We start from the raw sequence: 15,008 nt of genomic DNA on the forward strand, positions 1-15,008 counted from the left end.
AATCTTTTAAAAGAAAAAGGAAAAAAGAAACAATCTAAGGATCAAAAAAAAAAATACAGTGCCTCCTGCTGGTGGGAATCCAAACTATCTGCATTGAGGGCCCTCAAAATACTATAAATGGAGCTACCATATGATTCAACAATTCCACTCCTAGGAGTCCACTCAAAGTACACAAAAACATTAATTCAAAAGAAAACCTGCACTTCTATGCTTATTGCAGCACTATTTACAATAGCTAAGGTATGGAAGTGACTTAAATGTCCCAAAACAGATGAATGAATCAAGAAGATGTGGTATAGATACACAGTAGAATGTTACTCAACAGTCAAAAAGGTATACTCATGCCATTTGCAGCAACTGGAAGGGATTAAGCTAAACAAAATAAGTCAGAATGAAAAAGAAATACACTGAGTGGTTTCATTTATATGTGGAGTATAGGAAAAACAAATAAAGGATAAGGGAAAAGTTTCAGCAAGATAAAATTTTCAAGCAGGCCATAGATCTCAGGCCTATAGCAGAGGAAGGAGAGAGACAGGGGTCAAAACAGGAGAGGGAAGAACACAGGGGCTATCGTGATGGATCACTGATGCTGTGGTGGTGGGGAAACTAGGGGGATTATTATCAGGGGGAAGAAATCAAATACTGTACTAAAATAAATGATGTAAGAAAATTAAGAGTAAATAAAAATAAACAAGTTTTGGTAAACAAGCAAACAAACAAAAAGTACAGTTCCTCAAGTAAGACAGTAATATAATTCCTATACCAGAAGTGTAGAAAGAAGACATATTTTTTAACACTCTTCAAGTTTGTAAAAAAAAAAGAAATTTCTTAGCTCAAGGAGCATATAAAACTAGATAACTGGAAAACATCAAAAATAAAACTATTGCACAACCCAAAAATTCTACCTCTTGGTACTGATCAGAAATAAAAAGAGCTTTAAACTCAAAAAGTTATATGCAGCAGTATATACATAATGACCAAGACCTGAAAACAACCTAGGTACTATCATGAATGAATGGATAAAGAATACATGCTACACACATACACACACAGAAAAAAATGAAATCATATACAGCTATTAAAATGATGAAATCTTGTCATTTGAGGCAAGATGGAAGGGCCTCAAGGGAATTAAGATGAAAAAGTTCAGATAGAGAAAGACAAACACCTATGATCTCACTTATATAGAGACTCTACAAGAAACCTGAAAAACAACGAAGGCTGCCAGGGCAGGGGATGAGGGAGTAACATGAAAGGGATGGTGGAGCTCAAAAAGTATAAACTTCCAGTCACAAAATAAATGAGTCCTGGGGATGTAATGTACAGCGTGGTGACTATAGCAAATAATCTTGTAATACATATTTGGAAACTACAAAGAGAGTAGATCTTAAGTTTTCATCATAGGAAAAAAACATTTTTTAGCCATGTATGATGAAGGATGTCTAGACTACTATGATAATCACAACAGGCACACGCAAAAGTAATATAAAGTTTTATGTCAATTACATCTCAATAAAATAATCAAATGAAGTTACATCATTGGCCCAAGGATCACTATCCATCTTCTCAGGGTCGAAACTGGAGTACAAACAGAGTTCTATTTCTACAAGGAAAGTAAAAGGAGAAATAAAAGAAATGTAGTCCTCTCTGTCAACCTCTACCCAATTCCCTTTACTCTCTCCTTGAAGATAACCCCCTAGCCTGAATTTGCTCTTTATCATTTCCATTCATATGTATACCTCCATGACATTTAGTAATTTTTTAGTTTTTAATCTTCTTAAGCATATTATCATACCACTGGATCATTTTGCACACTTCCCCCATTCATTGCTATATTTTTGAGATTTTTCTTGTTCGTTTCTTTCACTCATTTTCTTGTTTGCATTCTTCAATTCCTTGATGGCTTGCCTCATATTATTTTTTTTCCTTCTCATCTTCTTTTTGTTTGTTTATCATGATGATTCTGAATTTTCTATCTGGTAGGCTGATAGAGAATTCTATTTCTTTGGTGGTTTCTGCTGAATGATCTTTTTGTGGTGAATTTTTCCCCTGTGATCTTACTTGAGTATTTGTTTGTCTTCTTCTCCCTGTCGTGTATTTTCTAATACTTGCTATTTGTTGAGACATGGTGTTGCTATTATTGACCGGCATTCTTTCTGGATGTTCTTCCTGGGATGGCAGAGGGACTTCCAGTTGAAACTCGTAGTATGTAAGTCTACAGTCCGTTTTCAGTCTTACATTCTTGTGTGAGCTTGGACGTAGTGATTTCAGAATCTTCACTCTGCCTCCATTTTGCTGGATCCCAAGCTTTTTCCTTGTTAATAGAGATCTACTCACTCAGCCTAATGTTATTTATGTGAATGGAATGCAAGCCATTTATTCTCCTGTTGACAAAAATTTCATTGTTTTCATTTCTTCTCCAAAATAGAGATTTTTGGGAAATAGATGTGAGGGATATTCCAAAACAGAGGTAACTACAGCCTGAGCTATGGACTGGATTATGAAAATTAAGAGAACAGAGGTGACTTGGGAGAAGCAGTTATTTTTGATCTCTTTACTAGCACTTTTCCCTCTTAAAAATTAGTTTTCTTGGCCCTCCCTGGTGGCGCAGCAGGTTAAAGCACTGCACTAAGAAGTAAAGCCACTTCCACATGAGTTTGATTCCCGCTTGCCCCGGAGGTGACCACATGGCGTGGCAGACCTCTCCTGACCCACCCGCTGCTCCCCTCAGCAGTGTACTTCATCAATCTGCCTGTTCTGTCCCCCACTCTGTCTCAGATGAAGCCTCTCGCTGTCTCTGAGCCGCTGGCCTGTACCCCAGTTCTGTATGCACAAATAAATAAATCTTTTAAAAAAAATTAGTTTTCTTGTTCTACAGTCACTCCCTAGGTAACATTATCTGCTCCAGGGAATCAGAGCATACAGTCTACCACTGCAACAATTCAGGTGTCCATCTGCCTTCACTTCTCAGACCTCCTCTTTACACCTTCTGCCCTCCCACTTCTGTGGCCGCCTCTCAAAACCCCTCCTCACAATTTACCATAGATAAGAATTGCTCTCTTTACCTGCTATGTCCACATTCAAATCTGAGCTGTAATTTTTGAAAGTAGGACATGTCTAATAACTAAAATAATAACAATATTTGAATAACTATATATGGAAGCTGTGTTACAAAGTTCTTGACAAAGACCTCCAATCTGTTCAGTTACTTGTAGTAGTTTGTTTCTGGGGTGGAGGGAGGAGTTGAAAGGGAGTGGTCATGTTGCCAGTCACAAACATAAAGAAACTTAGTTATTACATCCTTGTGTGTGTGTGTGTGTGTGTGTGTGTGTGTGTGTGTGTGTGTGTGTGTGTGAAAGAGAGAGAGAGAGAGAGAGGAAATGTCCTCTGTGTGTCTCTAGGCATGAAGAAGCACTGATTGGCTTTAATAGCTTTTGTGCCATTAAATTATAATTCAGCCACTTTCACGGTTTGAATCTTAGGCTTGAATCTAGTTGACAGAGGCAACACTAATTAATTAATGCCACTTTATTTTGCATACCTGGAGTAAGGGCTTTGGATATTAATGCAGATTTATGCAAAAATAACCAAATTAATACTGCCCTGGCACGTTTTTTTACAAGACCAGTGCCTAATTCCAGAGAGGAACAAGTTACAGCAAACATCTACCTTTAGGAACTATTTTTTTGAAACAGGGTTGATGTTGATCTGTCTGAAAGAGAGCTTTTTCTTTTTTAATTAGAAAACCTCTTAAAAGATAATATACAGCTTAAACAATAAGCTACAAAATTCTTCAAAACTCTTGTTACTCTTGTTTTGAAAAATAAGTGAGCACAAAGTTTGGATTCTTTTCACTGAATCTTAGCTTGAAACATAATCTAGAAATCCTTATCAACGTCGGCTTTGTTTATAGCTAAACTACTCAAGACTACAATCTCTACAGCAGGTCATTTTTTTCCTAAATTTCCTACAGTACCTTGATCAAACTGACTTCCTGTGTGCTGGGCTAGGACTCGTAAGAAATCCACCCAGCAGTGTGAGGCTGGGAACCTCCAGCTCCACCCTCATAACATGCATGTCATAAACAAAAAGATATTACAGTAGTATTATTTGGGCAGTAAATAAAACAAATAATAAATTTGTGGGAAGGTCAAAAATCAGTGTAGAAGGATGGGAGACTGGATGCTGTCAAACGGTGCAACACTTCTTATATTTTTAGCTCAATATTCCTAAATACACATACACTTTGCTTATTTGGATAATTCAATATTATTGACCAATGTGAATAAGAGGGTAAAAAAGTCTTCCAGAATATCTGAAATAACCTGTTAGGGCTATCATGTATACATTATTAACACAAATAAGAAAGATCGAGCTGTTCAGAATAGGCCTCCCAGGAAGTTCTACTTCATTCAGTGCTTGCATTATTTTGAACCAAAGGCAGGTTCAAGATAAACTTTTGCCCCTACCTTGGTGACCTAGAAGAATTTATCTGGGTGGTGATGGGGATGTTCAAAAGGAGAGTGATTACCAGAAACAACTTTTTATGACCCACCTGCACTGGCAGGGCAAACATCTAATTAGCAAACATCTGCTCTTCTAATTTTATGAATTGCCCTCCTCCTTTGCAGTCCTAGGCCCCACCTCTGTAGCTCAGGGCCACATTTTACTTTGCTGCTGCGGAATCTCTCATGCATGTGGGTTCCCCATGTAAAAATTATATTTTCTCCTATAATCTGTCTTGTGCCACTATAATCACTAGACCAGCTGAAACAACCTTGAAAGGTAGAGGAAAATTTTTGCCCCTAATGCCCCAAATAATATTCAAGGGTTTAGAGATATACATTGGCTAAAAATAGTTTGAACAGGTTTATAGTTCAAGAGGGTATGATTATAGGGATGTGGCTGATCAATATGTGGGTAATAATATAAGCAATAACAGTAGCATCTTCAACTTACATGGAATTTTCTATTTAGCATCATTTGTGATAATTTATTAATAATTAAATATAAAGAGTACCTTGGTTTCCAAGCTCCATAAAATTCTTGTTAAATTCAACCCAGATGTTCATCTACATTTTCCAATGTATCTTCATTGATTTGTATAGTAGAAAAGTTTTATTAGCAAAGGGAAGGGGAGAAACACATCAAAATTTTATGGAGTGGCAACCATGTCCCATGACCTACTGCATATATTTTATCATTTAATCCCCACAGCAATCACTATTCCCAATTCATAAATGAGAAATTAGTGGTTTATAAAAGCAAACAACTTCTATAATATATCAATCCTAGCAGGTAGACGGATCAGTATTTGGAATGGAAGTCCATAAGACTTCAAACCCAGCGAGTTATCTTTCCCCTCTGTTAAAATCCTCATTTATGGGCATCTTCTGGTGGCACAGCACATAAAGTGCAGCACTGCAAGCTAGCCACAGCTGCCTCAGTGTGAGTTGGATCCCCGCCCCAGAAGTGACCCCACATGGCGTGGCAGATCTCTCCTGTCTTGCCCACTGCTCCCCTCAGCAGTGTACTTTGTCAATCTGCCTGTTCTGCTCCCCATTCTGTCTCTGGTGAATCCTCTCATCTCCCCTGCACCTCTGGCCTATATCCAAGTTCTGCATGCATAAATAAATAAAATAAAATCTCATTTATGAATGGAACATGTGACTATGAAGAGGTAGAATGGGACAATTCACCTTTATACCCATAATCAAATTTTAAGCATTATTTTAACTGAGAAAACCGATACAAGGCCTCATAGCAAAGCTGCTAGGAATGATTGTCACTTGGAAAACTTTTTTGGAATACCAGTCTCTGTAGGGACTTAGGCAAAATGACTCTGACTCCTGCTACTAAATCTTTCACCGCCTAAGCCTTCACTAAAATGCTGCTGATTGCAAGTGACTTCCGAAGCCAAACAAGCATTTTAGGTCTATTTAATAGATCAATACAGTAATTCGCTCCTGGGCCCCTGAAATCATTTGTTTGGACCTGATGTCTATGTAGTCAGATTGAGGTGTATACATTAGCATGTGCAGGGGAATTACACAAATAACTTGCATTGAAAGATGTTAAACCAATTTAGATTGTGTGAAGGAGGTAGCAGTATTTAACTCATTTCCAAGTGACTGGGATTAAATGGGTCATTATAGAGACCATGCCTTCAACAAGCATCACAAAAGAAAATAAACCTTTTGGCCAAAGCACACACTTTATCAAGTATAGATGTTGCTGAATTCAACTAAGCAGGCTAGAAAAGAAAACCTAATACACACGGAAGGGTTTTTCTTCTTCTTCTTTTTTGTTTTATCTATCTATCTGTCTATTATAAAATCACTACAACTTGACAGTGGAAGAATCTCCACAGGGAAACAGTACAAGATCTGTTACTTGATTCACTTAAACTCAGTGGACAAAACACCAGAGGGTAACAGTTTTTGCCTTAACTCCCTAGAGGAATCGAGTCTAAATGGAAGTAATAACAATTTTCCATATCTAATTTTGATGGCACGAAAACCAGAATAATGCTCTTATTTGATCCAGTATTGAGTTGGATTCTAGCAGCAACATTTCATACCAACTGAAGTCTGTTAATTACGTGTGCTGGGACACCAGCCAAAAAACCATTACAATAGTCTGTAGGGAATAAAATAAAAAGTTTTAACATGGACCCTTCCATCAGGAACAGAGAATTGGCAATAGAAGGAAGATTTAATTATAGCTGAGGTGTGACTCATTTGTCAGGTGTCACTGTAAAAGAGGATTCTCCATAAGAGAAACAAAAAGAGGCCTTTTGAAAAGAGAGTAAAAGGAAGTCCTTTGCTGATAGACAGATGTCATTGATGTAATGCTGATACCAGTGAAGTCAGCTAAGCATTCATTCAGTCAGTCAGTCAGTCATGCAACCAAAACTTGTTTAAATCACCAAGTACTTTGCCAGAAACTGTCAGTATGAAGAGTGGTAAGACTCCTCTAAGACTGCGAAGCAGCAGGACAAATTAGCAGAAGGAGATTGAAACAGGAAATGATACCATTGTGAATGTTACAGAAGCACCAAGGAGGAACAACTCAACCTCCCTCGGGGAACATCATTCTCAAGGACAGGACTCCTGAAATAAATCTTGAAATAGGAATAAAACTGAGCCAGTTAGAAAGGACTATATTCATGGATTGGGAGACAACACAGGCCAGTGGAAGGGCGGTAAGACCAGAGATGTGCTGGAAAGTATATGTAGTTCAATGTTCAATGGACAATGTTTAAGGACAAGAGGGGGGGAGACCAGATGAAGCATGGACACATAGAAGATTAAAACAGCTGAATAGAGAAGAAACTGCAGGACTCCAAAAGTAGAGACATGGAGTCAGTAAAAAGTCTTTTACAGCAATTGTGGTAAAGGGTAAATAAAGCGGGCCTGAATAAGGCGCACTAATAAAAAAGAGGGCAAGATCTGAAAAACATGTGAAGATAAGATGGGCATGGTCCGATGATAATTGGACATGAAGGAGAAGAAATATCGAATACCTCAGAAGTTCAATGAGACAAAGAAGGGGGGATAATAAACGGTAGAAATTCTTGACCACAGGGCCCAGATAAAAGAAGCCTTGACCAAAGACAGGCAGAATGAGAGTCTGTCTGAGTAGTCCTGGTAAATCAACTGTTCCATTTCCCTGGGCTAATGTCCTAATTTTTACCTGGCAAATTTGGTTTGCTACCATCTAATCTACCCATTTCTATTATATTTGTTTTCTGACTTTTTTTTTTTTTACTAGATAACATATAGCTATCTGGATACTACATATAAAAATGCTTAAATGCATTTTGGTTGGTTAAATCTGATCTAAATCTGCTTATACTTACTGTGCCATGCCTTCCTTAAAGTCAGATACCAAGTTAGTCCCATAATGCTCTTTTAGGCCCAGAATTTCTCTTTAACTTGTTTATTTTTCTATCAGTATCTCCAACAGACTGAGGCATAACTGAAATTTTCCATCCAATCTGATTATCCTGCAGCACAATTCTGATAGGAATCAGCATTTTCATTATATAAATCTCAATTTTCAGCTCAAACTATCAGTATGAAAGGCATTGTACTCCCTGTCACTTGGAATCTCTGACTCATTCAGAGTTGACCTACAAGTATGAATTAGGAAAATGATAAAAATCAAACATAATTTTGGTAGCTGTTTGCACATACGCAACAATGTAAATATTCCAATTTCTACTAATCTGCCTTGACATATATGAATTTTTTCATTCATTTAGAAAGCATTCATAGAGCACTATTTTGAGGTCCTTGGGTGTTTCTGGAAAGGGGGACAGGAAAAAAACCTGCTGTTCTGGAACTTAATGTTAGTATAGGAAAATAATTAAATGTGTGTGTTAACTGTGTGTCAATAGATAAAATATCTAAAAACAGATGTGTGTGTGTGTATGTGTAAGAGACAGAGAGAGAGAAATTCATGCAGAGTAAGGGATATCAAAGTGAGGGGGTTCCTATATTAGAGACTTTCTATATTAAAGCCAGGAAAATCCCAGGCAACAAAACGGTCACCCTAGAATGTGGTAAACAATTTTAAAGAGGAAGCACACTGTAGGCTTCACTAAGAAGAGGATACCTCAGCAAAATCTTGATGGAAGTGAGGAAAGGTTGGCTATGTGGCTCTCAAAGGAATCTAGACAGAGGAAGAGCTGAGGAAAGACCCTACATAGTGACACATTTGGTATGTTCGGACATTGTGAAAATATGTGTTAACAGACTAACTATGCCCAAGAGGCAGCAAAAATAGTTTTGAAGTATCCAAAACCAGCATTTTCTACTTAATACTCTAATTTTGGATCTCTCTAAATTCTTTAGGGGAATAGTTATATGCTATTGGAAATATAAAAACCAAAGATTTAAGTAATTAGTGAATGGAGAGGATTAGATAACATTATATGTTCATTAAATCAACAATCCCGAAGAACATGTATCCAAGATTCCCTGTAGTTATTCTTTAATATCTTTTGAGTCATTCACTCTTTGTCAATATAAATAAACCCAACCTGACACCAATCAATATAATTTTTCCCCTACATATTTCTTATATTTTTTGTCTTTCACTTAATAAAATGTGGGCATGGGGGAGCCTTCAGCATTCAGTAAAGATTTGGAATGACTGATAATCTCACCTTTAATCTGTACCAAGACTAAATCAGCATTTCACAAGAATAACAGAAACATCCATCTTCTCATTACTTTAACTCTTGTTGACAGCTTATCTGGATAATTCACACCGAAGAAAGTCTTTAGCTATGAAGGACTTTATATGCGTTAGTTAAAGCTATTATTGCAGTAAACCATGTAATTGTAGTAAATTTCATGTTCATTTTGCATATTGTAGACAGCATTTACTTGTTCAGCTTGTGTGAATACTTCAAATAAAACCAGATTTACAAAGCCCAAACCTTTCCTCCCTGGTCATTTTCTTCTCAAGGATACATTCTGGCCCAACATGCACCAAATCACAACAGAAGTTCCTTTGCTTTCATTTTTTACCACATCCTAAGCAATTCCTCCAAGGACTTCCTAGGAGTTATCTGCAGATGGGAAAGGCAATTCACAATGCAATAAAATTTATAGCTCATAAAATTATGAATAAGCCAAACGTTAAAAAAGAAAAGTTAAACTAGGTTTAAAATGATTTTTATAATATCAACCACATGAATTGACACAGAAAATGAATTGCAAATGTAGGGAATGCAACAACTAAATGCTCTGTGCTCTCTGGGTGTTAAATGGAGACTGTCAGCACAGCACAAAGAGATTCAGAAAATTGTCATTGATTTCTCTCAGTAGAGGTGGCCAAAGTAAGCCCCAAAGTAGATTTTTTTTTTTAAAGCACATTAACTGGGTATGGTAATGAGTACACAAGCCAAAAAAAGGAGGTAACTGGAAATCAAATGATGAAGTGAGTCAACCCAGATCATCAGTGTTAGGAGATTTTGTTTAAAAAGAATAAAAACACAAGCAAATACAAATTAAAAATACAGATATTTTCTCTTGGTAGGAAAATCTCTTTTTAAAAAGAAATATTAAGGCCTCCCTGGTGGTAAAGGGGTTAAAGACACAGCTCTATCAAGCTATCATCAGCCACTGTGGTATGAGTTTGATCCCTGGCCAGGGAGCTGACCCACATGACACAGCAGACCTCTGCTCCCTCCAGCAGGCAGATCTGCCTGTTCTGCTCCCCACTCTATTGTTGGTGAATCATCTCATCACTGGCATCTCTGACCTATACCCCAGTTCTTGCATGCACAGATAAATAAAAGAAAATATTTAAAAAGAAATATTAGAATACATAGTAATATTTCCACTTCACTTATGTAGTCACCACCACGGACGTATTTGGCTATAATGACATCAGAGTCTACAAGCATGGATGATGAGAAGAGATATCAGAAATATGTAATCTAGAATTGTTGGCTCATCCATAAGCTTTATCTCTGGTTTTCTTTTCTTATTCTACATACCTTTCCTGGATGATGTTATTTATTCAACTGATTCTGATGATTATCTAGAAACTGATGATTTTTCAAACGATATCACTATCATTCATATTCTCCTACCCCGGCTCAAATTTCGAACATTAATCTGTGTGTTTCCTAGTAACAGCAACCATATGCCTAAATTCATGCTAAATATCCAACCTTAGATTGATTTTCTTTTGGCATTATCCATCCCAGTTAAATCTCATTCACTCAAATGTGTGCAAGGATCCCAGAAGGGGAGGATGGATGGTAAGGGATAAAGACATTTTTTTTATACATCCCTCTGGGACCAATATTCCTGGGCCCATTCCAGCCAATCAATGCATTTATGCATCAACATCTATAACATTTCTATTGAGTTTCTCTCTTTCCAACCTTTTACAGTATTGCTTTCTGTCAGGTCCATTCCTGGCCTGTTGCCTACTTTGCTCTATATCACTGGAGACTAATCCCTGCCTATTCTGTTTCCAAAGCTCCCTTAACAATCAAAAAAACATGGGTATGTGAGGAAAGCTGGAGACCTACAGAAATGGTGGGAGAACCAGACTAATGTCAAATACTCCATGTTTATCAGGCCTCCAGGGCTTTGCTCATAATGTTTCTCCAGAAGTCATGTTTTTCATTTTTACACATTAAAAATTCCTTTCTTTTGGTCCAGCTCAAATAATATCATTTGTCTCCTCACCTTAGGGGAAATGAAGTCCTCCTTCTTCCTAAGCATTTTGAAGATATCTTTACTGCTTCCAAACATTCTATTCATGTTGCTTGATGTAGTTTGAGACTAAATTTAGATATATGTATGTATATACGTAGCATATCTTCTTGTATTATTGCTCCAATACGAGGCAATCCCATTGTTCCTTTTCACATTTTTTGTTTATATTCTCTATTGTCAGATATTAAGACTTATTTTTTTTAAGATTTATTTATTTGTGCATACAGAACTGGGGTACAGGCCAGAGGCTCACGGGCGGTGAGAGGCTTCACCAGAGACAGAGCGGGGAACAGAGCAGGCAGATTGATGAAGTACACTGCTGAGGGGAGCAGCGGGCAGGTCAGGAGAGGTCTGCCACGCCATGTGGTCACCTCATGCGGGGCAGGCGGGGATCGAACTCATGCGGAAGTGGCTTTAGATTCCCATTGCTGTGCTTTAACCCGCTGCGCCACCAGGGAGGGCCAAGACTTATTTTACTTCAGATTTATCTGTTCTGACTTTTCCCATCATTTTCTGCATCATGTTTTTTTGAAGCATTCTTTTGCACAAAATATACTGCTAGCTTTTGTTTCTGTTAAATCCTACTGAAAACATCTATCCTTTAATATGTGAACTTAACCCATCTATATTTATTTAATTATTATAATATTAGGAATTGTTTTCTGCCACTCTATTTCTTCTATCCCATTTTAGTTTTCTCAATCTTTTTTTTGTTGTTGTTTTCTTTCCTGTTCTTCTTTAGAATTCTTTCTGAAAACTAGACATGATATCTTTATCTTTGTGTGCTCTTATCCTAAAAATATTTCATTTCTACCTATTGATTTTTAGCACATTGATATTATTATTTCTGCACTAACAAGCATTTGTGCATACTTTCAAAAAATCTTCAGTCTAGCACTTCATTATATGCCTTCATATACCAGTGAAATTAGTTCTAAAACACAGATCTCAATATCTCACTTGTTATTAAATCAAAGAGGTACACTTCATTTCTTATCTAACTTGACATTTGACTATTCAGTTCTTCCTAAAACTATGAGAAAATTCATCTTTACTGCCCCTCCCCTTTTTGACCTACATTCTCACATCGTATTGACATCTTTCAAGAAGCCTTTGCTTTGCCTTCAAGAATGCCTTGAAGAATAAACTAAATTTATTAGTTTATTATGTCCCTCATCCCCCACATACAATCCAATCTTCCTCTACTATTCCTCTCCACTCATCTATGTCTCAGGAAATAGCACTGTGAAACTTCTCCAGTTATAAACCTGAGAGTTAAGATTAATTTCCTTTCTCCTAGCACAGATATTAAAATCAGTCAGAAATTTCTGTGAATCTCTACTTAAGAATCCACTAATATGCACCCTCCCTCTTTTCTAGCTCCATGATTATATTCATAAATGGGTCCTCATCACTTATCACCCAGGCAACTTCTACACTAGTGGGTTTCTTGGTCTCTTGTTCATTCTTCCATTGTTGCTACAAAGATGTTCATGTTGATCTCTAAAACATGCTTCTAGCATAATCAATCCATGATTAAAACTGGATACCTTCTTATTGAGTATTAAAAAAAAAACCTAACTAAATTCCTTGTCATGACAAAAGACCCTCAACAATTTTTGTTCCATCTAATTCATTTTCTACTACTCACTTTTTTGCCTGGTACTCTGCTACTACCAAAATATATGCAGTGCCCAAACCCTGTTTGATTTCATATGTCATTGCCTTGATCCACCCTTACTTCTTTAGAGAATGTGCTTCCCTACTTTCTTGTCTAGTTGCTCCATTAGCTTTCTCTCAGGCATTGACTCCTCCAGAAAATTTTGTTTGCACATTCTTGTTAAGGAGCACTTCATCCATATCTTGTAGAGCTCTCCGTGTACCTCTATGAGAATAAGTGTCAAAGATTTATAATTGTATTTTTATTTTAGTTTCTACCAGCAAACAATAAATTTATTGTAGGCCGAATCTGGGTTTTTCTCTAGAGCTTCCCTGGCTGGAAAAATTGTAGTTTTTCCTAACTAGAAAAATTATAGTTTTCTAGTACATAACAAGTATTTAATAAATAGCTCTTGAATGAATAAAGTAATCTTCTTATAATTACATTTGTAATTATATGGCATATCTATGATATATAATATACTTTGAATCCTTAACTATAATCAGAGTCTAACCTAAAACAGATGCTAATAATTTTGAATCTGATTGGTCTTAAATTGTCTAGATTTAGTTGGTTTGGTGCCTGAATTCACTGCCAGCCCTCTGATCTTTTTGACTTTTGCCCAATTAAGTCAGTTTATCAGTCTGTCATTTGAAGACCTATGTTGGGCTTTGGTAGCATGAAACACTTAAAGGACTTGGTCTTTGCTTTCCTGGAATTCTGACATCCAGTATGCATAAATACATACATAGGTTAATACTAGAGCCCATCACATAACTGGATAGATAGGATCTTATTAGTCAAAATAATAGTGCCCCCCACACCCCCAATTCTCCAGTAATTCAGAGATAAGATTGTTCCCATTTGTATAAGCTGTTTTTCAATACAAAAAGTTTTCTAAAATCCATGTCAAGTGTTAGGAAACGAATCAGAAGAAGACATCTCGCTCTGTGAGATAACTTGCTCTAATTTCCTCATTAGTGAAAACGACATCATCATAAAGAATATCTGCCAACAATCTGATATAAAAATGTACATGCATCATGAAAAATAATTGGTGTTCAATTACTACGGAATTATAAAGCCGTCATACAGGTGCAATAATGCAAGAGCCTTGAAAGTATGAAAAACTGCTTAGCTTAGGTAATTACATGTGTTTAAATAAAGTCCCCAGAATAAAATTTGCAGAGTTTGAAGAAACAATAAAATCAGAACCAAAGTGCTATTTATAACTATATATTTTTAAATTTTCTGTTATTTTTTCCTGCTGTATAAATTTTGAAAGGCTGGAGATAATTTCTTAACTCTGTGGTCCAGAGAGGGAGAAAGATATGGTAGCTCTGCTTGTGCTATATGCCTTCCCCACCTCTCAAATTGGACCCACAGGGACAGGGCTACAAAGACAAAAATCTAGCCATAACCATGGTAATTGCCTCTTTTAAAATAGTTAAATCTCACTTATGTACGGTGCAGAGTATATATATGAAACATTAAATTTATAGGAAGACAATTCTATTATTACTGTGAAAAGGATATATTTTCAGGGCTTTAAGCAAGGCAAATTAGAATTAGAAAATCAGAAAGGGCCTTAAATATCGTTTCATTCAAAGTCCTTAGTCACTGTATAAGAAAACTGAAGTCTAAATCAATTAAATTTATTAAACAAATTTGTGTACATCAAAATATTTCTACAATATTATGGCCTTGAACAAACACAGTTCTGTTGGTCCAGGTTAATTTCTCATTCTTAAGACACTTAAAACTTCAAAGATATGTGATAAATTTTTATCCAAATAGTGTTAGAAAAATGAAATTGGCAGTAGAGGGTTCTGAATTTTATAGCAGGACAAGCAGTTAATTGGTTAAGTTAGCTCAGATCAGTTACTTCACTTCTCAGACATTCCGTTGTAATACAGTGTAGAAAAAAAAAAATTGGCTAACGCGTCTTCTTTCAGATCTAAACTTGTGTTTTGGAATTAAGAGACAGTTGATCTAAACCTATGATCAACTTTTAAAATCAAATGTCACTAGTCTAAAAGGTAAGATTAGTAAGGTATGTCTCCCTTAAGGGAATCACCATCCCTTCAAATCATATCTGTTAT

The sequence above is a fragment of the Condylura cristata genome, unplaced genomic scaffold (assembly GCF_000260355.1).
Source record: "Condylura cristata isolate star-nosed mole 26May11 unplaced genomic scaffold, ConCri1.0 scaffold00036, whole genome shotgun sequence".
NCBI lineage: Eukaryota > Metazoa > Chordata > Mammalia > Eulipotyphla > Talpidae > Condylura > Condylura cristata.